Below are 26,558 nucleotides of genomic sequence, written 5' to 3' on the forward strand. Positions count from 1 at the left end.
AGAGGAGGAGTAGTGCCACGGGGGCAAGGGTAGGGGTGTTCACTCACCTCACCTTTACTGGGCCAGCCTTGCAGGGACCCTCTGGCCTCCTCCAAGGCCTACCCCACTGCCATGCTCTGTCACCAGCCACCTCACACAGACCTAGGTCCTACCTAACCATCCAGCACCAAGATCCAGCCTGAGCCCCAGGCACTGCAGGTCTGTCCCCAAGACCCCAGTCACACTACTGCTAGAGTGGGGGCTCCACTGTCCCCCATGGTCCAGGACTCATCAGTGTTCATCGGACTTTGGTGGCACAGAAAGGGGAGGGCCTGACTCTCCATTGAGAAAGCTACCACTGGGCACACAGATTCAAACTGCTACAGAAAAAAAAAGCTCACTGCTGACAAAGGCAGGAACATCCAAAAAATCACCTTTAACACGTTGACAAGAGATTTTGTTACTAAAGGAGGAAAAGAAAAGTGCAACAATGGATAACGATTATTAAATTCTTTATGTGGTGCCAGGCGTGGTGCCAGTACTTTACATACCTGATTTTCATTTAATCCTCATAACCACAGAATGAGGTACTACCAACACTAACCACACTTCACACTGGGAGACTGTCACTGTCACCCACACTTCACATGGGGGACTGCCACTGATGCCCACACTTGACAAGTGAAAAAAACAGAGGCTAAGGTAAGTCAAGGTGATTGGCCAGGGTCACAGGATTAAGAAGTTAAATGGGGATCCAGATGCAGGTCAGCCATCTCCCAGACCCAGGCTCAAATCTGAACCACCACACCTTCGAGGGCAGTCAGACTCTTAAGGCCATCCTAAGGCTGGATCCTTCCCAAGGCTACGGAAAAACTTCCTAAAGCAAAGATTAGCACACCCTCAATTCACTCTTACAACAGCACACTAACTTAACCCTTTACTGAATTGCTAGAAACCTCCTGGAGGAATGAGCCTTGTTGTGCAAACCCTCATTCCATGGACCATACAGCAAATGCAATAACTCGTGTGCATCTTCACCTTCTGCGAAAGGCACTAAAACCCTCAGAAGTTGACGAAGCACATATTTCTGAGCCCCTACCTGCCAGGGTACATACAAGCCAAGGGAAGGGGCTTAAAGGACTTGATCAACACTACCAGGGACTTCCCTGGTAGTCCAGTGGTTAAGACTCTGCACTTCCACTGTCGGGGGGGCGGGTTTGATGCTGGTTGGAAATGAAGATCCCTCATGCCGCGGGGCGCAGCAAAAAATTAAGGGAAAAAAAAACCACTGCCAGCCTAGGTCATAAACTAGGACCTTTTCATCTTCTTTTCCATTGTGTGAGATGTACACACAAGACAACCACTCTTAGCACTCCACAGAGCGGACCAGGGGTCCTTGGCAAGGAACAGATGTGCAGAATTATCTTTTTTCCTTCCATCAGAACAGCACAGCACTCACGCATGAGGTAGGGAACAGAGCAGACACAGACCAGTGGGAAGGAGACAGGTCCTCTGGCCACAGACACAGCAAGGAGAGTGCGAGGACAGCAAAAGACACATGGCCCAAGGGACATGGAGCTGGGGCACGGCCCAGGCCCTGTGGGAGCGCTTCCTAAGGTGGGTGGTGGCCAGGGCATGTGCTGGTTGGTCCTCCCAGCTCTGCATATGAGGCACCAGGCTGCTGCCCTCACCCAACTCACCTGATTCCTCACTCCCACCCATGACCTCAAAATCAGGACCCTGATGGTGTCTTGGTCATCATCAAGCAGATGTCACTCTCAGACCCAAGTCATTTTTTTTCCAAGTGCCAGGTCCCCAAGGCCCCTTTCCTTCCTGTGTCCACAACCCCTCTCCCTACTCTCAAAACCAGTATTGTCATTGGGTAAGACACCCACTGTCTTCTCCCCTGAACGCTGCAAGAAGAGTCAGGATTTGGAAACATTTGAGCAATGCATGAAACAGGGAAACATTCTCAAACTAGGAAGCAGCAGCTGTTGGAAAAACTCATGTGGATGTTTCAGAGAAGTGTCTTAATCGCTCTAGGTCTGTTTGGAAAAGTGTCCAAAACCTCAAGCTAGAAAATTCTCAGAATCTAGAAAATGCTGATTATCGGGACTTCCCTGGTGGTCCAGTGGCTGACTTCGGCTTCCAATGCAGGGGGTGTGGGTTCGATCCCCGGTCGGAGCTAAGATCCCACGTGCCTCAAGGCCAAAAAACCAAAACATGAAACAGAAGCAATATTGTAACAGATCCAATACAGACTTTAAAAATGGTCCACATCGGGCTTCCCTGGTGGCGCAGTGGTTAAGAATCTGCCTGCCAATGCAGGGGACACGGGTTCAAGCCCTGGTCCGGGAAGATCCCACATGCCACGGAGCAACTAAGCCTGTGCGCCGCAACTACTGAGCCTGCGTGCCTAGAGCCCGTGCTCCGCAAGAGAAGCCACTGCAATGAGAAGCCCGCGCACCGCAACGAAGAGTAGCCCCCACTCACTGCAACTAGAGAAAGCCCGCGCAGAGCAACGAAGACCCAACGCAGCCAAAAATAAATAAATAAAATAAATTTATTTAAAAAAAAAAAAAATGGTCCACAAAAAAAAAAAAAAAAAAAGAAAATGCTGATTACCAACCAGCTCCTGGGGCACAGGAATCACATCGAGCCTCTTCCTGGTCCCTCTAATTGCTACAAAGCTCTTTTTCAGGCTAAGTTAAGGGCCATGTCCTTCTAATTTCCACCTATCCATCACTACTTCACTCTTGGGAACAGAGCAGAACTCGTATATACAAGACAGTCCCTCAGATATTTTATTCTTTTACCTGTTATTTATCACACTTTCATCTAACACAAAGCACTATTTGTTTGGGGAGGAAGAGACACAAGGACAAATCAAGTTCCGCACCCAGCCCCCAGAGCCAGCCGAGATCTGGCAGGGTCAAAGACACGTCCCTCCAGCTCATGAGGGTCCTGGGTCCTGATGGTCACACAGGACCGCCACACCTCAACCCACTACGTTCTCCTAGTGAAGCAGAAAGTGGCCATCCAGGGCCATAGGCTGCGCCCTGGGTCTCACCAATGCCCACCTTCTCCCAGGCAGTAAACATGATCTCAGACCACCCTTCTCTAGGGCCCAGCTCACCTCACCTTTGCTCATACTCAGCACCCCTAAAACCGAAAACCCACTATCTCGGGGCCTGAGACACCTGTACTGCATTTCACTCCATAGGCCACCTACTGGAGTAGCTTAGGCTCTTCTATGTCACTGGGTTAACTTTTTAAAATAACTTAAAAGAAAAATTAGCCAACCCTAGTTCATAGACTTAGAAGACTGGTTAAACTGATTCAAAGTACCCTAATTTTTCTAAGCAATTTAAGTTACTTTCTCCCTTCTGCAATAAACCAAGGTAACGAAGTGGGCATGCTCCCACCATCTTAAACTTCACAGAAGGTGCATGTCTCTCATCTGCTCACCCAATGCTAATAAGTACCTTCCCCAGGTGGCGACCTGTCCACTTTTGCTGCCTTTTGTGTCAGGGTCACCTGATCTTAACTCTGGAAAGTAAGAGAGCCCCTTCCATCCTCCCTGAGGGGGGTGAGTGGGTACCTGATGGCACCAACAGCAGGAAAGGCCAACTGTCCAATCCTGAGCTGAGATCCCAACTCACCAATGGGTCTCCTGAAACCCCTCGCCACCCCCTACCCAATCTTCTCTCTTCCAAGAACATGGTCAATCCCTCTAACCAGTTCTCCTATGAAATGGTTTAAAGACTACTTCAGCAGGCAGAATGGACTTCCCCACATATAAAGGATATGCAAAAAATAACCTCCCTCGAAGCTTTTTAGCAGCCAGCTTGTGCTGTCCTAGACTCATCCTACTCTGAGTGTTAAGGTCCTTCACTCTTGCCCCAGACTAGCACAGCTGACCATCAGAGCCTCGTACAGGATCTGATGTCTAGCTTTTCCGAATCTTGAAATGGACACCCAAAATGGATCACCCGAAAGATGACTAAATAATAAGTGCCATTACTTTTTATTAATAGATGGGGAAAAGCAGTTTAATGCACTTAAAATTGAAAGCCATCAACCACTCAATTCCAGAACAGGAAACACAGCTAGAGTTTTTGTTTTGTTTTGAAGGCAGCCCTGAGACTCCAGAAGCAGCCCTGAGTTCTTCTTCCCTGTGTCCTGTCCCATCCTCACACCAGAGATACCATAATGACCTCAAAAAACAAAGCCCTGAGGAAGGAAACCTGCCAATGGACCTACACTACATAGATAAAAGAGAAATCTAAAACAAAACAAAAAATTCTAAACTAACCAGGCCATAAAGAAATAAGGATAACAGAGATCAGACCAGGAAGCACTAGAATGGAACAGAGATCTATGTTCTCTCTTCTGCAAGTCAACCCAGGGCAAGCCACTCCTCCTCTCAGGCCTCAGTTTCCAGTATGTAACATCAAGGGCTGTCCTGTTCATCTGGAAGTCTGTATGCTGCCTGCTGGGTTCAGCAAAACAGCACACAGAAGCAAGCTAGTCCCAGGTGAATGTTACATTTGTCTGCTGCCCAAGGACCAAAAATAGTTACATTTCTAATGCTCTGCCTGACAAATATAAATGAGAGTAAGGCTACAATTACATTTCAATCCAGACTCAGTCCATTAATATCCTTAACCAAGAAAACTTCAAAAGCAAACTTCGAAAACTTCAAATGCCTACTACTGACACCTGAGGCTCCCACCACCTCCCCAGTCTTTGGCATCAGGAAATATCACTTGTAAGGTTGAAACAAACAAAAAGCCTCAACAATAAAAACTTTAAAGGTTTGGGGAGAGAGGCAAGAGACAGATGACCAACATACAAACTGCTGAGAAGGTCAGCTAATCAAACAAAAGTGTTAAGGAAAATACTAATCAAACCCTCGAAATCTCCCCAGGTTCCGGTGGGTGTAAGAGAGTCCCAGGGAGGGATCTGACTCCAGAATCCTCTGAAAGAACTGCCCGCCATTGAAGGGGGTGGGCATTAGCCCTTTACATGCACAAGAATAATACAGGAGAGAAGAGAAAATGAGGTTCAGGTGTTGTCAATGATATGCAAGTCCTGAGAATATCACAGGTCTGGAGTGACTCAACCAATTCAATCAACACCTTCAAACCAAGGATTCAGTTTGCCATGCTCCTACTTTCCCCACACCACTGAGCAATTGGGAAAAAAATGTGTTTTCTCCGTGGATGAATGAAGATTGTAGCAGCAAAGTTTTCAGAACTGGCTGGCAGAGTGAGCCTGCCCAAAACACACAAGAAAGCTAAAAATATGCTGTCACTGCCACAAAAGTCCACCAAATGGAAACTCAAGTGACGAAGATACTGGCCTGAAACCTGCTCACCTCCAAGGTCATGGTGAGCAGCTGCTTCTAAGGTAAGAATGTGTTGAGTCAAGTTTAACAGCTACTGACTCAAAGGCTAATTGCACAGAACAACTGCGATTGTAGGAAATGTTATACTGGGATTATATGCAGATTTAAGACCACAAGGTTTTTTCACTTCCCTTCCGGATAACCTGACTGACCTTTTAGGTGAGATCTCCTTACAATAAGATCTGAAGACCTCCAAATTGTTAGGTTGTGGTGGAATTTTGTTATAAAGAAAATCTAGCTCCTCAATCTAAGTGTTTCATAGTGCGTGATGACTGAGATGTAAGACCCAGGGGGATCATCATGTAGTTGTCCTCTGGGCAGAGAAGGATTTTGTTTTTTGGTTGCTTTTTTTTTTTTTGGCCCCACCTCGAGACATGCGGGATCTTAGTTCCTCGACCAGGGATCGAACCCGTGCCCCCTGCAGTGGAAGCTAGGAGTCCTAACCACTAGACCGCCAGGGAATTTTCCCAGAGAAGGATTTCTGTCTCAGAGGTAAATGGAGGATCAAGGGCTAGGATACCCCTGACTACTTTCAAACATTTCGCAATTGCCCTTACAGCCATCCCATGAGATTAGGATACAGTCCCTGTCTATGGATGGGAAAGCTGAGGCCAGGTGGCCAGAAAACCTGCCCAATGCTGAAGAGTGGTAAGCTGTAGTCAGATCTGCCAAATTCCCACACTGGCTAGAGAGCTGTAAGTGCGGAAGGAGGACAGGATTCGGGCCCAAACTCTCCTGTTTGCCACTGCAAGCACCATCAAGCAACCTACTTCTCATCCCTGACCAGAGTCCACTCAGTGATAAAGCCAGGGGTACAGGGGCGCCTCTGGGTTCTCAAAGGCAGGACCCCATGAGAATCTGCCTGGCAAACATCTTACAAATGGAAGGGCTGCCCCTGAAAATCAGAATGTGGGGTTCAGGAAGCTCAGGATCAGGAAAAGGGGCTGTGTCTCCTTTGCCCTGATGAGGCACCACCAACCTAGCCATTCTCTATCACCAGGGAGGCACTAAGGCTGGTGGGAAAAACAATCATAGTCTGAAATCGGAAAGGTTGGGGCCCAGTCCCAGCTGTAGAAAAATCAGCCAGGTGACTCTGGCAAGTATCACCCTCTGTAGGGACTTCACCTTCTTCCATCTGAAATGTGGGGACAAGGTTGTGGTTCCAAGGGGCAGAGACAGTGATGGTTTGTCCCACAAACATAGAGGTGCTCCACACATGAGAAGCAGAACAGTCATTAATGCTTTGGGGCTCTGCCTCATCTGCTCTAGTCATGATGGTACACTCACTGAACACCAATTTATTGAGCAGGTACACATACTAGGTGCTGTGCTATGCCACTTGCATTTATTATCTCACTCCCAACTCAGCTATTTAAGGCAGACACTACTACCCCCTTTTTAGAAATGGGAAACAGAGGACAAGGTTCACCAAGGTCAAGTCACAAGGAAGTGGCCAGGTGGAGCTCACACCCAACCTAAGGCAAAGCCAGGGCTGACCCATGACACCACTACAGGGACCTGCTACCTGGGAACAGGCCCCCGGCCTCATCTGGCAAACAGCAGGCGGTACTGGGATGTGGAACAGCCTCCCTGGCACCAGGAGGATCTGGTTGGCCACTATAATGCAGCACTATTTATTAAAAGTGTACTCAAAGGCATTACCTCATTTAGGATGAATTAGGTTTGAAGGTTCAAACCAAAAGACCTGACTAGCAAGGCAGGTCAAGTGGTTTCAAGGCTAGAGATGGAGATGCAGAAGGAATGGCTGAAAGATTCAAGTACCTCTGTGAAAATCAAGAGAGAGAAAGTGGGTGCAGTGCACTGAAGCCACAAAGACCCTTTCCCACATACCCTGGAAGGTTTTGGAGGATTTCAAGTCACTTCCTACGGCTACCTGCAGGTATTCAATTAGAGTAAGTTTCTCTGTCTTCCAAAAGACTAACCTACATTCTCATCACACACAAAAAGAGGTCATAAATACAGCCTAGAAAGCAAGAGGAGGGGCAAGAAGCCCGTGGTCTAACATTCCTCTTGACTAAGAAGTCCTGGATCCTGTTTGCCAGAATCCACAAGTATGTAAGATCTGTCCCCAGCTGGTACTTTTGTTTCTCACAACACCAGTCTCACTACTTCCATCTCACTGCCACCACTTCAGGTCCCCTGTATTTTTTTACGTCAACCTTCTTAACACGTTGCCTTCCTAATTCAAGGTAAAGATGTAGCTTTGCACAGTTAGCACATAAAGTAAGTTTCATTACCTGAAAGAAAAGCAATCTGAGGCCAGGCTGTCCAACTCACCTCCTAAAACAGTTCAAATAACTCAAGAGCATCCATTCTAACAAACAACCACACTGAGCAGGCTGCACAGTTCTGTAAGCCTCAATCTATGACACTGCCAACTCGTTCTTCTGGTTCTGCTGCACTTCCTAACCCAACAACTATTACAAGGAAATCCCAATGATACTCTATTACCCCAGGATGACTGCTCATGAAGACCTCACCTACTCACCTGTTTCATAATCCTCCTAGTTTTCTACAATGAGCGTAAATTAACTCAATCATCAGGGAGAAAAAAATAAGCCTAGGGAAAATAATCTTTTCCATTCCATTTGATGGCACAGAAACACCCCAAGTCCAAACAGGTAGTTCTCCAGGCAAGCATTTGAATTGCCTATGCTTTGAGAGGTTAGCATACCCACACCAAGAGTCCTTAACTGGATTCAGTGGTAAGGGCATTACATTTCTGTCTCTTGGAAACAGACACATTCAAGACTCTGAAGGTCATTCTTGATTTTCTCCCAACAGAACACCAGAAAATGCCAACATTTCAGAATGGCTTCGCTACTCTCCCACTCATGTCCTTCAGGCACCATCTTCCAGTCTTCTGCTATCTCAGGCCCAATGCACCCTCATCACATGGGTCCCTGTATTATCCTCTTCAATGAGGTCCTACTGTTCTCAAGGTAAATTCCAGACCCCTCAGCCCTGGAGCCTGCACATTTGTCTCTCTCTGCTCCAACCACACTGATCTTCTTTCAGTCCCAAGCACTCTCTCTGCCAGAAATGCTCTCCCTTTTTCACTTTACCTATTTAGCTCCTACATGTCCTCTGATCCCAGCTGAAAAAAGACCCCCTCAAGTCTTGCTCACCAGGTCACAGCATCCTTCTCTCCTTGGCCCTTGTAAGTTTCCCCAAGTTTATGAGATTAGTTACAATTTCTCTCCCATTAATCTCACAGTAAACTCCACTGAGCAGGGATTCCTAGCATGGTGCCAGAGGCACAGTATGCACATTGATATTTATTGAATAAATCAATACAGAAATCACTACTCGCAATGCCACAAAGTCACAAAATAAGTGATGCAAAACAAGTGAGAAGAACTACTAAAGAGTTGAGAATTGGAGTCTTTAAAATATTTTATTACTTAAATTTAAAATGTCCCTTCTTTTTAAAAAAAATCATAAAACACAGGTATCAAAAAGTTAAGGAAAAAACCAAACAAACAAACTACTGCTAACCCTAATCTTGGTACAAATCCTTCCAGGACTTTTTTTTTTTACCAAGAGCAGCAGTATTTCTTTCCTCTCTATCAAAATATAAGATTGTAGGATCCGCCAAATGATACTGCATTAATAGAGATGACTTGACATTAAAAAAAAAAAAAAATGATGTCATCTGAATGGAAATAACAATGCATCCAAATCATTAATACATTAATCCCATTCTCTACACCACATCCAAGATGAGAGGCAATCCTCTGCAAAACCCAGCTTCAGAATTTTAGGGGAGAAATAGAGGATGAAAGATGAAGGGTGGGGGAGTAATTCAGGCAAGGGTCTAGCAAATTACTCTCAAAATCCCCAACCTAAACTGCTTCCTCTAGAAAAGGACTAACTTTTCTGAGTTACAGGCTATGGAAGCAGGGCAAAGGGGGTGACTCTGTGGCTTGGTTCTTAAAAGCCAGCTGGTAACTCTGCTCTCCGAGGACAAAGCAGGGCTAGAAATGGTGTCACCATGTCATCCCCCAACTCCAAGCAGAGGTGTACTGGAGCCTGGACAAATAAATGGCCTTGTGTTTTAGGAGCTACGAGAAAATACTCACATACTGAGCTTGCAAACAGGAGCATTCCTGGGCTCTGGTGCCCCACAGGGCAGGCACAAGCCCAGCTCTGCCCCTCTACTAAGCAGTATTGGGCAAGCACCCTGACCTCCAGAAGCCCCAGTTTCCTCACCTGTAAAGTGGGGACTATACTCTCCCTTCCTCCGTCGGATTGTTAAGGGCACTGAAATATGTCTGTGCACTGAGCTTAGCACACAGTGGGCATTCAAATCGGGGCCGGTGTCACCTTTTAGCCTTCCTCCACAGCTTGCTGTCAGGTCTAACACGCTACTCAGCATACTGATCTGGTGCCAGCAAACACTGCACATAATCTAACTTAAAAGAAAACTTGTAACCACTACCAGAAAAAAAAAAAAACATCAACAGGACAGTGGGTCCAAGACTAAAGCAACTGCACAGAAGGCTGTCTGTCCCTCAGTTTCTCTGCGCTACCACAGCCAGAAGGTGTCACTGTGTGAAATGGACATACGGAACCAGAGACTTAACCGGTACTGTGCACTCCAAGAAAACTGAAAGAAGTAAAAGGGTAAGGAAGAGAGGAAATTAAAGGCGCAAGTGACTCACTCGGACTTTGATCTAAAGAATCCAAAGCTCTAAAGATAAGGATGAACTACACACCTAAAGGCATAGGATCAGATACACAAAATTAAGCAGTCCCTGCAAAATTCCCAAGGCAGGGCAGAAACGTACACCCAACGTGTCATTGAGTTCCTAAGGGAAGGATCCCCATTCATTTCTGGGTCCCAGTGTTTGCGCACACACCAAGTGTCAATCACGATCTACGCTAGGGCCCTGCCCATAAGCCCTTCCTTGTTGAAGTGATCAATTCCGATTCTTGGCAATAATCCCTTTAAAAGGCCAGCTGCTGCTGTCTAGTCACTGATGCCGACCCTTTCCAGGTGGGAAAAAAGAAATCAATACAGCCAGCGCCTAGATGGGGAGCCAAATTTAAAGTGTAAAGCCCTGTGAAACGCCGGAACCCACAGAGGGGGAAGGGTCCCGCGGCTCCCGGGGGTCAGGCAGGAAGGGCGCGAGCGGGGGGAGGGCCAGCCCTGCAGGCGTGGGCGCGCGGGGACTCTTATTCTGACATGGGATCCGCAGCCGCCGTCGCCGTCGCCGCGGGGTTCAGCGCCGCGGCCCGGCCAGCCCGCGACCCCCGCCCAGGACCCTCGCCCTGCGCGCCCACGTGCCACCGCCCCCCAGCCCGTCCCGGCCGCTGGGAAGCTGCGCCTCTCGGCCCGACCCCTCCCCCGACCCCAGAGGAAGCGCAGTAGGAAGAGGGGCGACGACGCGACTTTCCAGGACCCCCGCCCGGCCCGGCCCCCACGTGCCCGGGCGGCGTCGGAGCGCGGAACTTTCCAGGGCAGCGCAAAAAAGACGCTCCCAGAATAAAAGCAGTACTCGCTCGCTCTCACTTTTCCATGCTCACACAGGGGTCCCTCACAGCCCCCCGACCCTCCGACCCTGCCCAACCCACACCGCCCCTGCCGCTCCAGTCTCCCTCGCACGACCTCGGCCCCGACCCCAGCCCCCGCCCCCCGCCAAGTTTGGTCCGGAACTTACCGGGCCGCGGGCCGACCGGGCCCTAGGACAGCGCGCGGGTTCAAGGGGCCGCGGGGCCGGGGTCGGGGTCGCCTGCGGGGCCGGGCGGCCGAGGGGCTGGGGGCGCCGGGCCGCGCGCGCTCGCTCCGCCTGTGGGGCCGCCCGGGCCCGCGGCGCTCGCTCCGCCGGTCCGCCCGCCCGCCCGCGCCGCCGGCCAGATAATGCGCCCCTCGGCCGCACACATGGAGCCCGGCGCCGGCGTCACCGCCCGGGACATGCGCACCAGGTCAGCGCGCCCGGCCCGCGGCCCCCAAAACACCGGGGAGCTCTTAAAGGCGACGCCGCCCGCCCGCGCCCGGCTGGGCGGGGCCAGTCGGTTGGGGCGGGGCCTGATAGTGGTGGGCAGGGTCAGGCAAACCGACACCGCCCCGGAAGCACCGCCCCTCCTGACCGCGCTCCACTGGACGCCTGGCCCCGCGCGCCGGTTTCCCACGAGGGCTCGGGCGGGCTCCTGCCGCAGGGGCAGGGGGGTCGTCGCCAGCTCACCCGCGGCAGAGCCGGGCGGGCCGCGCCCAGGGCTGACTCACGACGCGCTCACTGCTGACCTCGCTCCAACTGAGCCGCGAGACCTCAGGCAACTGCTTCTGAAAACCAAGGTTAGAATGCCACCCCCGCGGGGTCGTCACACAGAAGTTCCCCTCCAGGGGAGCGGCGAAACCGTAATTCTTCCAGCGCAGTAAAGAGAGTTCTACAAAGTAAGCTCCAGACCCACCCAGTTCAAAGACACTTCAGAGATGACTGCTCTCCCTCTCCAGTTACCTCCCAATCTGCCCCCGTGCCTCTGGGAGAAGGTGAAACCCCCCAAGAAAGCAAATCTGCACCCTTCCCTCTCCAGTGACTTGGAGGAAACACGGGAAGCAGTCTAACCTGAGAGAGGATGGGCTTTGGAGATGTTCAACTACATAAAACAAACACAGTTTTAATAGGGAAAATAAAATATCTAGTATCACAAGAAGCTCTCAATATCAAGATTAGGTTCTGAAGAATCACCAAAAAAGGCCCTTTCCATGTTCTTTTTACAGCGTTAAAACAAATAATTCATGATGAGACACCTAGATAACATATCCTAATACAAGTGAAACAAAAGTTTCACCAAACATACCTTGCAATGTACTGATATTTTCTATTTCATTTTTTAAAAATCAATGTAATTCCAACCCACAACTGGTCTTGACCCCAAATTTTAAAAACACTTAATGTAGAATAAGTTTTACAAGTAAAATTTTCTGCTATGTGCCCCCACCCCAATAAGAAGTTTAAAAAAGCCCATTTTAATTGTGTTGAGTTCCACACCTAATCGGCAACTTTTTGTTGTTGATTCCACCCCCAATCAATCCTACCCCCAAAATCTTCCAAGGGCTTAATGCCAACATCTGGCACAACTTCCCCAGGGCCAAAAGAGAAGCATTCCTTAAACTAAAAATGATACAAAGTACAAGTTGTTGACCCTCAAACACCTTCCCTGACGCAGATTTGTCAGCAGTTTGCTTTGCTACAAAGAAATTCAAATGTTCAAATTCAAAAACCAAACAAAAACAGTTTATTCTCAAACAGGTGACGGTATAGGAATGCAGGAAACTCCCTAATCCCATATGCAAAGATAGTTTAAAGCAAATGATTTTCACTCTAATTCGGCAGCTGTTTATTTTGAGAACTGCTTTACTCCACGATTAATCAGATGATGTATATTAAAGCAATATAAGCAAAATATTACCTCACTGCTCCTCACCTGGGTCTTGATTAATGCCAACTTAATTAACTATAAACAGAGCAAAGTGTGGTCAGGTGGGAGACCCAAGACATAAGATTGACATAGGGATTCCAGAATCTGAGCTGGCAAACCCTGTACGAGTCACCAAGGTGACAACCATCCTGTTTTAAAGAAGGAGGCATGGGACTTCCCTGGTGGCGCAGTGGTTAAGAATCCGCCTGCCAATGCAGGGGACACGGGTTCGAGTGCTGGCCTGGGAAGATCCCACATGCCGCGGAGCAACTACGTCTGTGTGCCACAACTACTGAGCCTGCGCTCTAGAGCCCACGCGCCACAACTACTGAAGCCCGCTCCCCTAGAGCCCATGCTCTGCAACAAGAGAAGCCACCGCAATGAGAAGCCTGCGCACCACAACGAAGAGTAGCCCCCGCTCTCCACAACTAGAGAAAGCCTGCGCGTAGCAATGAAGACCCAACGCAGCCAAAAATAAATAAATTTATTTTTAAAAAAAATAAAGAGGGAGGCATCAGCTGTGACATATTAATGACACACCCCTATGGACTGAGGTGTGCACTGGTGACAGGTGGGCTGCTCCAGGGGACAGTGCCAACTTCTCCAGCTGGGAAAGGGTGAAATAGAGTTTATTTCTGTGATAGGAAGAGAGGACCAAGTGTGTAGATGGAAAAAGCGATAGTGAATCCAGACCTGTTTGGGGTCCCAGATGCTCAGGCGGGTGAATGCTGAGACTGCTTGGTCTAAGGACCTTGTGCCTATAGTACTGGACTAAACAGCAAATAGTTCAGCTGGGTGATTATGAAATATGATGCAATCACCTTCAGATGCCATTCTAAAACTGAAGAAACCCTAATTTAAGAGACAACTAGGGCTTCCCTGGTGGCGCAGTGGTTGAGAGTCTGCCTGCCAATGCAGGGGACACGGGTTCGAGCCCCGGTCTGGGAGGATCCCATATGCCGCGGAGCAGCTGGGCCCGTGAGCCGCAATTGCTGAGCCTGCGCGTCTGGAGCCTGTGCTCCGCAATGAGAGAGGCCGCGATAATGAGAGGCCCGCGCACCGCGATGAGGAGGGGCCCCCACTTGCCGCAACTAGAGAAAGCCCTCGCACAGAAACGAAGACCCAACACACCCATAAATAATAAATAAATAAATTTTTTAAAAAAAGAGACAACTAGGGCTAGAACCATGTTTCTCCTGAAGTTTTTCCCCTCTGCCCTAAGAACAAGGCAGTCAATTAATAGTTATGGGTACCAGTTAACATGATACTCTAAAAACACTTCTGTTATGAAGTTAAACAAAAATTTCTGCCGAATTCACTTCATATCCTTCAGACCAGATCCTTGCTAATAATAGCCAAGCCTCCTTCCACCCTAACCACTGCAGAAATATTCTAATTATCTTTCTAATGTACTATTAGATAAACTTCCAAACACCATCTGAGTTAATTCCTGTACAACAAAGGGACTGAAGAAAAGAAATGTGGGCCAAATTCCATGTTCGTGTCCTCTTTTATAAAGTAGAAATTGGTCAAAGTCTCAACAGTAGTGTGAAACCGACTGAAAAGGAGTAGCATCACCTACTAAATGTTTAAGGTACTGTACTTTTGGGGTTTTAATCAGAAAATGTCTTTAAAGTTCCTGGTGGACAAAATTTAACATGTCTTACATGATAAACACTGATCAACAAGAACCGTCTAAGAGACCACTCATCACAAGGGTTTTGTAGGCTGGGGAGCCTGTAGGCACCAGCTCCAGAAGTTCACAGGCTGGTGGCACAGAAAGACATAGAATGCTTTCAATGCAGAAAATGCATTCATAGAAAAGACAGGAATCACAAAGGAAGAGGCTGCTCCCCTCCCTGGAGAGGGGTCTGGGAGATCTTTATGGATGTGACATTTGAGCCAGCTCTTACTGGATGAACATCCCAGGCATCCAGAACAGCAGAAGCAAGGGCCAGAGCTGGCTACTCCTGGAGTGTGAGGGCTTTGGGGCAGACAGGGCTGCAAAGGGATGGATTCATTAACCTTTAAACTTTCTAGGTGGCTTTATCTCTCAGAACACCGAATGACTGTCGACCACTTACTTCAATTCATAAGCTAAGCAGATCTAGTTATGTAGACTTCAACCAATTTTTAGATTACTTCTATCAAACAGTGACACTAGGCTCCCTCTTGTTTTCTGAGAAGCTCTCCAAAGAATAAACAGGTTGTTCATTCAAAAGTGTACCAAGTTTCGGACTTCCCTGGTGGCACAGTGGTTAAGAATCCGCATGCCAATGCAGGGGACACGGGTTCGAGTGCTGGCCTGGGAAGATCCCACATGCCGCGGAGCAACTACGCCTGTGTGCCACAACTACTGAGCCTGCGCTCTAGAGCTCATGAGCCACAACTGCTGAAGCCCGTGCACCTAGAGCCCGTGCTCCTCAACAAGAGAAGCCACCACAGTGAGAAGCCCACGCACCACAACAAAGAGTAGCCCCCGCTCACCGCAGCTAGAGAAAGCCCGCGCACAGCAACAAAGACCCAATGCAGCCAAAAATTTAAAATATAAATAAATAAATAAATTTACAAAAGTGTACCAAGTTTAAAAAAAAAAGTACCTTTATGAAAAAGAGCACTACTTTCCACACTTTGCATTTTTAGTACTCTAAAGTCTAAAACTATTTTCACGGAGTTTAGGTACAATATAACCACAATCTCTAAGAGGATTATTTTAAAGTTTCTTATTTCACCCCAAATTCACTCTCAGATGGTGAGATTGCAAAGCAATTGGTTGGGAAAGGAAAGGAAAAGATTCATTTCTATGTGAATTTGATTTCCCTAGTACTTTGATATTTTTGGTACTTTTTTCAAGGACCAGAAAATAGTTAAAGGGACTATGCTTTATGAAAAATACAATACTCCCAACACATTACAGCTTCTACAACAAATGTCATTTTTTAAATCACAACACTTTTACACTAGATTAGGAGTTTGTGGGAGACAGATAAGCACCCATCTGCCCCATCCCTGTTGTGTATGCAGAAAAGCTCTCTGAAGCACAGCTCTCTAGAGATGAACCACTTTGTCAACATGTGTTTGTTTTGAGTATCATTTCTAACCACAATTCTGAACACTTAGTGTCGATGCAACATGGAGTTCAGGCTCCATCTGCAGTTAGTCTCTGTGTGGCCCTGACGATATCCCACTGTTACAGGGCTCCAAGCACAAATGCTTCCCTAAAGGGTTAAATACAAACTGCTCAGAAGTATCATTGTGAACCGGAAGTGTATCTCCCACTCTGTCTTCATCTGCATGTGTCACCAGTTGGCAAGGAGTATCTCTTTTGTGTCTATATATGGCTTACAAAAAAAAAAAAATATGCACACCTAATTTAGGTCAATTTTAAGTCTTTGAAAAGTTCGTAAGTGAACCATGTTTTCTATGAATTAAAGAATTAACAGGAAAAAAATCAGAAAACTACCAGAAAAAAAAAATGCTATATGACAGTCTTAACTCTAGAGATCAACCTATTCAAACCTGCTTAACAAAGAAAGAGTATTAGTCACATCAGTGGCCTGCTAATAAACATCCTTGGTTTAGATGTGAAGAAAAACATGTTTTAAAAACTTGGTATCCAGTTCACACCCCCCTCCCCAGTTATTAAATGGCAGATCTTCCGACCTAACATAGGAAAGAGAAAAACATTCCTCCCCAAAGTTTTCCTAATAGGATGAATACTCCCCTCCTCCACTGGTGCCCAGCATTTCACTATAGGAAATTCAGGAGGCGGGTCTTTCTAGTTTTCTCCTTCACAGCTTGGTAACAAACACCATGTCCTCTTGCATGTTGACCTAGTCAGGCCTATAATTTTACCAACTCCTGGTTTGGGAGCAGTAAAATCTTTTTTTCAAATTTGGGTCAAAAATCAACCTTCAATAGAGATACTTTAAGAGGTTAAGTATAAAGTTTAAAGCTTTGTAAATATAAATATAAAGCCTAAACCTTGAAAATGTCATGCAAGTTAAAAAACTGTTCTGGGGACTTCCCTAGTGGCGCAATGGTTAAGAATCCGCCTGCCAATGCAGGGGACACGGGTTGGAGCCCTGGCCCGGGAAGATCCCACATGCCGCGGAGCAACTAAGCCCATGCACCACAACTACTGAGCCCCCGTGCTGCAACTACTGAAGCCCACGTGCCAAGAGCCCGTGCTCTGCAACAAGAGAAGCCACCGCAATGAGAAGCCCGTGCACTGCAACGAAGAGTAGCTCCCACTTGCCACAGAGAGCAAAGAGAAAGAAAGACTGTGCGCAGCAACAAAGACCCAACGCAGCCAAAAAAGAAAAAAGAAAAAACTGTTCTGCTGTATTAAGAGTTTTAGACCAGCTTAAATGACAATTCTCAAAGGAAAAAAATTCAGAAGCAGCCCCCATTATCTGTCCTCCTGAAACTCCATGTAGACTGCATACTATTATAAATAGAGTCTGCATGGTCTGATTTCACTGGCCGTCATTGCTTTCTGATTGAAAATACTTATTCAGAGCTCAATTTAAATATTATTTTAGAGTTCAATCTTGAATCCTACTATGGCACATTTTATAAGACTCTCTACCTTTGAGGGTAACTTTGGGCTTTTCTTGCCAAAGGTGCTCAGTTCAAACTCTGATTTTTAGATGAGCATAACCTCCTCAGGTCAAGGGAACTTACCAGATTGTTTCTTTACCTCCAGGTCCCTGACAGTGCCCATGCTGTTCCTCTCCTGGGAATGAGTAGCCACCTAAAAAGTAGCTCTCCCGATCGCCCCCTTCCTTTGCAGGCTCTCCTTCCGCAATCCAACTGCAGCATTTTGCTGCAGTTATCAGTTCATGAACTTGTTTTTTCCTAGTAGCATATGAGCTCCTGTGTCCAGCCAGGTGCCTGACCCTTACCAAGTTAAATGAATATTTCCATCACACTCAAAAGTAAGGCTTTTCCTACAACATACTATAGCCACATAGAGTGTAGGTTTGAGCCTTTTTCCTAGTTACCCTGTCATGCTTCAGGAGGCACTGCAAGTCCATATGGTACACCAAGGTGATGCGGTGGCAGCGGAGGCAGCAGCAGTGTAAGGCTATGATGAACTAAGGGAACCCACTGTCAAAAATCAGCCAATGCAGGAACCTCTAGATCATCAGCCCTCAGTCATACGCAGCAGCCTGTGGCCCCAACATGGACTGGTTTGCTCTTGGGCAGTATTAACTGCCATAGATAGCTATCCAAACTTGGGTGCCAACCTCAAGAGGAATAGTCAGCCTTGGTATGATTCTGCTAACAACTACCTTTACTAGGCACGTACAACAATCCAGCTGCTTGCTTCGTGCTTACCATCCCCACCCAACAAATGAAGAAACTGAGGCTCAAAGAGGTTAGGCCACTTGCAGTTAGTTAGGCCACCTTCCTGAGGTCACAGAGCCAGCAAGTGGCAGAATCTGGCTTTCTGGCTCCAAAGTTTCTACTGCACACAGGGCACTTTTACAAAGCAACAAAGACAAATAACAGCAAACAATTCTTCAAGAGCACACTCTTGCAGAAGGATCTATCTACTGTCTGCTTCCTTTAGTTCTATACACGTCTCCAGAGCAGCCTTTTGCAGGCAAGCTCCTGCAGGGAACATTGTGATAATGCAATAGGAAACCATCCTGTTAACCACCCTGCCAGATAGTCCTGAGTTTGTGGGTACATTAGCTGAGCCCCTAGAACTGCTAGGTGCAGGTCCACTGGTGGCTCCCAGTTCTGACAAAACAGCTTACTGAGCAAAAAGTGATAACCTGAACATGTTTTCTACGCTCAAATTGGAGCCCAAGAACTCAGCCTGGAGTGTGGGGAACAGGAAATGAAGAGAGAGCAAGCATCCACTTCCCAAGGGCAACAGAGCCCAGAGGTGGGAGTCTGGTCACGTGCACAGTTGCATTGCTTGTCCACGCCCACTTCCGGTCTGGGCCTTCCTCTTCACCTCACGAGTCAGTACTTGGGTGAAGGGAAAGGAAAAGAAGACAGACTACCAGAAACTCTCCTTGTAATATGCTCTCTCTCCCCTGCTGGGCCCTGGGCCCTGAATGAGTATCCACCCTGGCTCTCTGGCTCCACCCCTCACAAATACACCTACTTAAGCAAAGCACCTGTCACATAATTGATCTATGTGGACTAACATCAAATCCGGGCCACAACATAGGAAGATCAAAATAGTGCTTCCCCAGTTCCAATACAAGAGGGAAACCTAGGGCAGAGGGAACTCTGTGCACCAAGAACCTACTAATACATGACTAAGCAGTCCACCTATTTGAAATCTCACTTTTCCTATGCCATAAACAACAGCCAAGCACTACCCTTGTCCGATTTTTTTTTTTTTTTAAGATTTAAAACAAGGCGAGAAGGGCTTTAATAGCTGTTTATCTCTTTGCATAACATGCACTGCCATGAAGAAATGCCACAGGATTCCAAAAACACACTGCCACCAACTTCAAGAAAAGTAAAGCTGAAAATGCTCCTGGCAATAACCATTCCAGACTCTCTTTTGTTTCTCCAAGACTACAGCCACAGTCATCCTGGATCAACTAGTGCCAAAAGCCAACAATCAACCGGGAAAACACCATAATTTCTGCTTCCTTTCAGAGGGAGGAAACAGAAGCAAGGAGTCCAGTGAGGAAATTAGAAGGGTAGTAAGGTTTCACTTCCAAACCTCCAAGAAACTCCACCCCAAGCTCCCAACATCCAGGAATATGCCCAAAGAAGCCCTGAGATATTCTTTCATTCATTTGTTTACTTGTCTGTGACTGGGATGTTAAGATCCTTGAGGGCTGACTGCATCTGTCCCTGGGGGCCCAGCTCACTGCTAGGCCCCCAGCACCCAGCATGGTGTGCCTAGCACATCAATGGCACACATTTACTGCTGAATTATTTGCTGGCATAGGAAGTTATATGAGCCAGAAAATCTAACACTTTCTATTTTTCAATCCTATTTTAGTTGCATTAAACAACAAAAAAACAAAAAAACCCTACCTTACGGCCACACAGGAAAACTTGTGCCAAGTTAAGCCCTTACTTGAGTGTTTAAACGTCCCTTATAGGCCAGTTTGGAGGGATAAATTCATATTCAAACAATGCACCAGTGTAAACAAAGGCAGCCAGGCTGCAGAGAGGATAAAGCCAAACTTAATACTAGAAATTCAAAATAACAACATCCATTCATTTGCATGGAACGACTCCATACAGTAGTTATTTCCCAATTCCGAAAGAGGTCAGCTTCTTTCTTATCATCAAAATCCCACAGGGATTTAATGCCCCCAGTGCTGTCTCCAACAGGAAGGAAACCCTGACTTCCCCAGCTATTTCAGTTACATAAATCAACAGTTTATTGTCCAGAGTTAGAAGCTGGGCAGTGTTGGGACCCACATACCTTTTAGAGCTGCCCACCAACGGATAACCACGCTACATTACATCTAATAAATGTACCTAGATCAATATCGTTCCTAACTATCCAAGGGTTTTTATTGCTGTAAGGATCTTTCAATTCAAAAAAAAGTTTAAAAAACTTCCCGTTAGATAAAAGGGACTTGGTAGTGGCGCCACCATCCACCAGAGTGAAGTCTGTGGCACACAAGGGACATCATAATTTCAAAAGGGATAATAATCCCCTTAAAGTTGTTTACCCTATGTTTTATATTTTAAAAATAATAAACTTTGCTCCTTTCCCATATAATGGAATAAATGTCCTTAAAAGAATTAAGAGAAATTTAAGACTGGCAGATATTTCTTGGCTTCAATAGTAAATTCACTCTGTGTGTGGGGGGATGGGGGCAGAGGGAGGGAAAGGGGATATTTCAAGAGAGGGGGAAAAACCCTTTTCTTCAAACTTGGAAGCGGTGCAGTGGGGGCCTAGCTCAGATTTTTCACCCACTATTCACCCGCAACCCGGGTTTTAGCTATCAAGGGCAAGTGCCATCTGTCTCCACATGAATAAGTGAAAAAGGCTGGGCCCAACTCACCAGCCATGATTTTAAGGCTTTCACTAATTGCTAAGACAAAACCCTCTCAAAAAAAAAAAAAAAGTGTCCTGCCCACCCCAGCCTCCAACCCCAGAGTTTGAGTTAGCCTCTTCACAGCCCTCTGAATCCTTGGGAACTCAAGGTGAATTCTGATCTCCTCATGGGCATTAAGCCACACACTCAATGTACTATTATTGTGTGGCAATAAATGCCTTCGTACATCACTTTTCCAGTCTTTTGTCCCCAAATCTGATCCATTACCCTAAAAGAACGGTTCTTCTTCCAAGGTTCTAACGTGTAAGAAGAGATCACTCATCAGGTAACTGCTGCATATCACTCAGTCAAGCAGTCCCAAAGTATGGCCGTGATCCTTTATGGTTCACCTTCTTTTTCTTCCCACAATTCAAGCTTGTAATAATCTTCTATCTCGCCTGTGGTCTAATTATAGTAATACATCTCCGTGGCCTTAACTCACAAATTACCCCATTTTACAGAGGGAGAAAGCAAGGCCAAGGCAAACACAAACCCGTCACACAGCAAATCCATCTCACATCTGCTATCTGAACACAGAAAAACGCTACTAGACCCAGGTGGCCAGTGGGTTTTGCAAGAGACACTCCGAGTTTCTTTCTCTTTGCTCCGCGGGCATATTTGGCCTTGGCAAAATGTCAAGTGCTTCCTGTCTGGGAGTCCAGACCAGAACCATAACCTCCTGAGCACAACAACCAACGTTTATTGCACACCAACCATGTGCTAGGCGCTGTGCTGGCTGCCTCCACTTCCCATTTGTAGGCGCCTTTACACACATTCACAGAGATGTGACCCCCTCAAATATTTAGTAACGTGCTGATCTTGTGCCATAACTTATCCAAGGCCACACAGCTAGGAAGGACAGACCCAGAATCTGAATCAGGTCCTTCTGACTTCAAAGCTCCCTCTTCCCTAACACCTCACCTTGCTGGTCCTATGGGCTTCATTTTCAAATAATAAACATGTGCCAGCACTTCTCTGCCCTGTCTCAGGACACCTTAAGCTCCGAGCTCCCCACCATATTTCCTCTTCCCCTCAGGGCAAGCTGACCAGGAAGAGGCAGTAGAGGAGCAACCAGGGCTGTAGCGGCTTCCTGCCTGGACTTGACTACCCCAGGAGCAGAGGGCCCAGGAAACTCTCCAAGCGCTTCTCCACAGAAGAAAATAGCTCGAGTTGAAACTTGTGTCCACATGGTCCACCGACAGATTTAGAACTCAAATTATAGCCTCGGCAGGAGTCTTCACAAAGGACTCAAATTAAGCAAGACCCAGATGGAAATGAACAGGAGAGAGACAGTCTTAAGTCAAACTGTAAAGTGAACTGCAGTTCTAGCAGAGTCAGAGGGAAGAACTGGTTGAAAGGCTAAACCAACCAAGTTCAGCCTATATTTCAGAACTCCACTTCAGGAACATTTTCCCCACATTTTTAGCACGAGACTTGTGCATGGACACGAAGTGGTTACAAGTTACTCAGGTTTCAAACTGAGTTCATTCCTGTCCTTTGGACCATCTCTCAATGCCAGCATTCATCTACTTGGGCTCCAGAGAGCTCTGCGTTTGGCAAAACAGATAAAATTAGCTACTGGAGTGAACCTGGAATCCAGGGTGGGCCATTAAAAAAAAAAGGTACACATGAGATTTGTAAAAGCCACGTAAAAACTTCCTTTGAGCCAAGCTGAAGTCACCTAAAACTTAGAGAAATGAATTCAAATCCCCTGTTCCTTGCCTCCCTTCCACCCTTCCTGGGTCTAAGGTGACCCATTTCCTGCTTGTTGCTCTGCCTTTCAAACCCGAGTGGCCCACAAACTGAGGATCCACTGGAGATCAAGGGGTAAATCAGAGGGCCTAGGGAGAGAAAACACAGCTGGAAGACCTGAAAGAGCGTTTTTCTTCTCCTTTTTTTTTTTTTTTTTTTGGGGGGGGTGAGTTATACTATGCAGAGGGAGGACTGAGGGATGGGACAGGAAGTGGGTCAGTCCCACAACTTGAAAGTGTGATAATGGGGTACAATGCTCCAGCCCTGTCCCTCCTGCTACACTGGCCTGACAACACTGTGGTGGCCCCATGACTCAAAAACAGAGTAACCTAGACTGTCCTCTGACAACAGCTCCTGCTCCCCCAAATCCAGCAGGTCTTAAAAGGATGAGAGAAAACAGCATTTTTTTGCCTGTCTCCCAATTTCCCTTCCAACCACAAATTCCTCCAGGTCCCTGGAAGCTGAGGTAAAAGTTCAGAGAATACCCCTAATCTGGCAAGAAAGAAAACTGAAGGTGGGAGGGGTATATTTCTGATCTCTCCTTCCAGAATAGAGAGAAGTGGGTACCACAAACAGAAATACGGGAACCCTGAAGTTGGGGGCTCAAAGGAAAAATGGGGGAAGAGTTTCTCCCTTAGCAAATCAGGAGGGAAACCTCAGGAAAGGGGGACTATCCTCAGGCAGGTGGAAGGGGAACCCCTGGGGATTCAGGGGGACCCTTTAAAGAAGTGAAGAAATCCACTGTGTCCTCCATCAGAGAGGAGGTATCTTGAAAGAGTGCAGGCACATTTCAGAGATGTGAGGAGCCTAATAGCAGTGGGACATCTCATATTAGGGGGAGAACCTCTGGAGAAGCCAGGGACCCCTCCAAACACTGCAGCATCCACAAATTAGTAGGAGTCCCCTCCAGAACGAAAACTTTTTTGGAAAAGTGGGGAACATTTCCTCAAGTAAATAAGGATCCAGTCAGACGTATGGGCATTTCAGAGTAGTGGGCCCCCTCAGTAAAATGGAGGTACTCATCAAAACGTAGCGGGTCCCATCAAAAGTGGGGTCAAATCAGAAAAGTGGGGAACACCTCCAACAAGGATCCTGACAGAAGCAGGAACACCTCAGATTAGTTGGGCGACACTTGGGAAAAGGAGGAGGTCACCCAAAGAAGTGGGGACAGAAAAGCAGGGAGAGCAACGCAGAAAGGTAGGAGGAAAGGAAGACCTGTGAAAAGCGGGGGACACCTTAAAAAGGCAAGGGCCAAAAAGGAACACAGAACAGTGGGACAACAGCTCAGAGAAGCAGGGATCTCCTCGCAGAGGTGGGGGTCCCCCAGAGAAGTGAGGGGAAAGGTGCCCTAAAAGCAGGGATGTCTCCCTGAGAGAAGTGGGGGTCCCTCAGGGAAGACGGGGGGGGTCCCAGAAACGCAGGGGGTCCCGCAAAAAGCAACCCCTCGGAGAAGCAGGGGTCCCCTTAGAGAAGTTGGGAGGGGTAGTCTCAAAGAGGCGGAGGCCCTCGGAGAAGGCGCCCCTCAGGGAGGTAGGCGGTCCCTCAAAGAGATGGGGCACCCTCAGGGAAGGGAGGCTCCTATCAGAGAGGCGGGGTCCCTTAGGGAAGCGGGTCTCCTCAGACAAGGGGGTCCACGCATGGAAGCGGCCCCCTCAGAGAAGCGGAAGCCCCAGAGAAGCCCGGGGCACCGGAAGCCGGGGACCCGCCACCAACGGCGCCCGCCCCTCACTCACCGAAGTTGCTCGGCGCCTCTGCGGGCGGCTGCTGGGCCCCGGGCGGCCTCGGGTGGCAGGGTCGTATCCAGTCCGCTCGGGTCCCGCGGCGGCAGCTCCCTCAGGTGGCGCCCGCGGCGGCGGAGTCGCGGCGACAGGACGACGGACGGTCGACGGACAGACTGAGCGGGTGGCGCGGAGCGCGTTCGGGCGGCGGGGGTGCGCGTGCGCGCGCCGGGGCGCTGACCCCGGGCGGGAGGAGCCGCCGCACAGCGCTCGAAGCCGCCGCTCGGTCTCGCCGCTCCGTCTCACACTGAAATTGCCCGCTTCGCAGCCCGGCTTCCCCGGTTGCTAGGCAGATTTCGCCTCGCACACTTCCGGGTTGAGGCGCGTCTCACTGAGTGGCGGCGCCGCAGGCCAATGAGATCCAGCCAGGGTTCCCGGGATCCGCGCCCCGAAGAGGGCGTGGCCAGACTCATGACGGACAGCACCCGGCGGCCAATGAGCGCGCTGGCCGGCTGGCCCTCGGGATCGCGCTGGGGGCCTGGGCGGGGCCAAGGAGGCGGGACGAGGTGACTGACAGGCGGCCTGCCAATGGGAGAGTGTAGCGGGCCTCAGGTCCAGTCAGGGTGCTGCGGGGGCGGGGCTTTAGCTTCAGGGTAGGAACACCGCGAGGGGTGGGGCATGAGGACGCGTCAATCCTCGGCCGGCTCGCTCGGACACTGGCGGGGGGTTACACCGGGCTGCCTGGCGGCCAACAACTGGATGGGCAGGGGGTTCCCCACAGTGCTCAGCAGGGGCGCCCCACCCACAGTGCACCGGAGGTGGCCTGGGCCCGGCGGGCGTGGGGCGGTTACGCCGGGCAGTGGGCGGGGCCGCATGAGGCGCGCTCTAAGGACACTGGGCGAGCTGTGGCGCGGCCTTGTTTCCGAAGGGTTTCGTTGGCCCTGGCCTCTCTTCTGACTAGAGTCACGGGTTCGACTCTCTTCTGAGAAGAATCTTGGGTTTCTTGCTTCCAGCCCCCGTTCTAAGGAAAACCTTGAGGAATCTTGCCCCTGACCCTTGTTCTGAGAAGAGTTTTAGCTATTCTTGCCCTGCCCACTTTTCTGAGAATTGCCAGGAAAAAATGATTTTGTACATTCGGGACGCCCCCTCCTCGCCCCCGCCGCTTTCTGTTCAAAGAAGACTTGACGGGATTCTGGCCCCTGTCCGCTTTACTAAGGAGAATTTGGGGAGCTCAGGGTCCACTGCCTTTCCTGGAGAGTATTTAGAGAACATACCCTGCCTGTTTTCTGAGCGCTAGTGGGAGCCACTGGCCTTCTTCCTCCCTGATCTGAGGGGCAATGGGGGCTGCATGACCCCGGCCTATATTTCTTTTTTTTTTTTAATTTTTACTTATTTATTTATTTATTTATGTTTTGGCCGCGTTGGGTCTTCCTCGCTGCGTGGGCTTTCTCTAGTTGCAGCGAGCGGGGGCTACTCTTCGTTTCGGTGCACGGGCTTCTCACTGCGGTGGCTTCTCTTGTTGCAGAGCACGGGCTCTAGGAGCGCGGGCTTCACAGGCTCAGTAGTTGTGGCTCGCGGGCTCTAGAGCGCAGGCTCAGTAGTTGTGGCGTGCGGGCTTAGTTGCTCTGCGGCATGTGGGATCTTCCCCCACCAGGGCTCCAACCCGTGTCCCCTGCATTGGCAGGCGGATTCTTAACCACTGCGCCACCAGGGAAGCCCTAGCCTTCATTTCTAAAGATAACTTGGGAAATTTCTAAGTTGCATGTCCCTCCTCCAACCAGAGGAGAAATTTGGGACTTAAAGCACCTCTCCTCTCTCCAGAGAGGAATTGCAGGAAACTGATGGCCCCTCACCCTTCTTAGTCAAGAACTGCCAGGGAGTTAAGCTCCCTGCACTTTTTCTACGCAGTGTTTGAGTGTTGCAGGAAGAGTTCCTCTTTTCCTAAGAACGGCAACCATTTGACTCCTGTGCCCCAGAAAAGTTACCCATTTAGCTCTCCTTCCTTGTTTTTGTTTTTTGTTTGTTTGTTTCTTTTGAGGAGAATTTTTCCAAGCATCTGTCCACTCTTTCCCAAGGGTCAAATCCGTGGCCCTTCCTAATTCTGTCCCCTGTCAGGCTCTTCAGTCCCACTTTTCTTCTCTGAGTGGGGCCCTTCCAAGAAGCAGTCCTGCTAGCCACCTGTCCCGAGACAAAACTAAGTAGTCACCAAACTCTGCT

The 26,558-nt window shown here is 48.5% G+C and overlaps 1 protein-coding gene across 3 annotated transcripts in view; it reads right to left on the reverse strand.

Annotated features, from left to right (window-relative positions):
* The window catches only part of GATAD2A (GATA zinc finger domain containing 2A), a 100,696-nt gene extending 76,020 nt beyond the window's left edge, over window positions 1-24,676 (reverse strand). The window contains exon 1 of one of the 3 annotated variants that reach the window (XM_036846283.1): window positions 24,357-24,676. The gene's annotated coding sequence lies outside the window, so the exon portion shown is untranslated. Of the gene's footprint in view, window positions 1-11,073; window positions 11,368-24,356 lie in introns of those variants that run through there. The other 2 variants (XM_036846282.1, XM_036846290.1) reach the window with 2 other exon arrangements.
* Between the last annotated feature and the right edge of the window lie 1,882 nt (window positions 24,677-26,558).

The sequence above is a fragment of the Balaenoptera musculus genome, chromosome 3 (genome assembly GCF_009873245.2).
Source record: "Balaenoptera musculus isolate JJ_BM4_2016_0621 chromosome 3, mBalMus1.pri.v3, whole genome shotgun sequence".
In the NCBI taxonomy this organism is placed as follows: domain Eukaryota; kingdom Metazoa; phylum Chordata; class Mammalia; order Artiodactyla; family Balaenopteridae; genus Balaenoptera; species Balaenoptera musculus.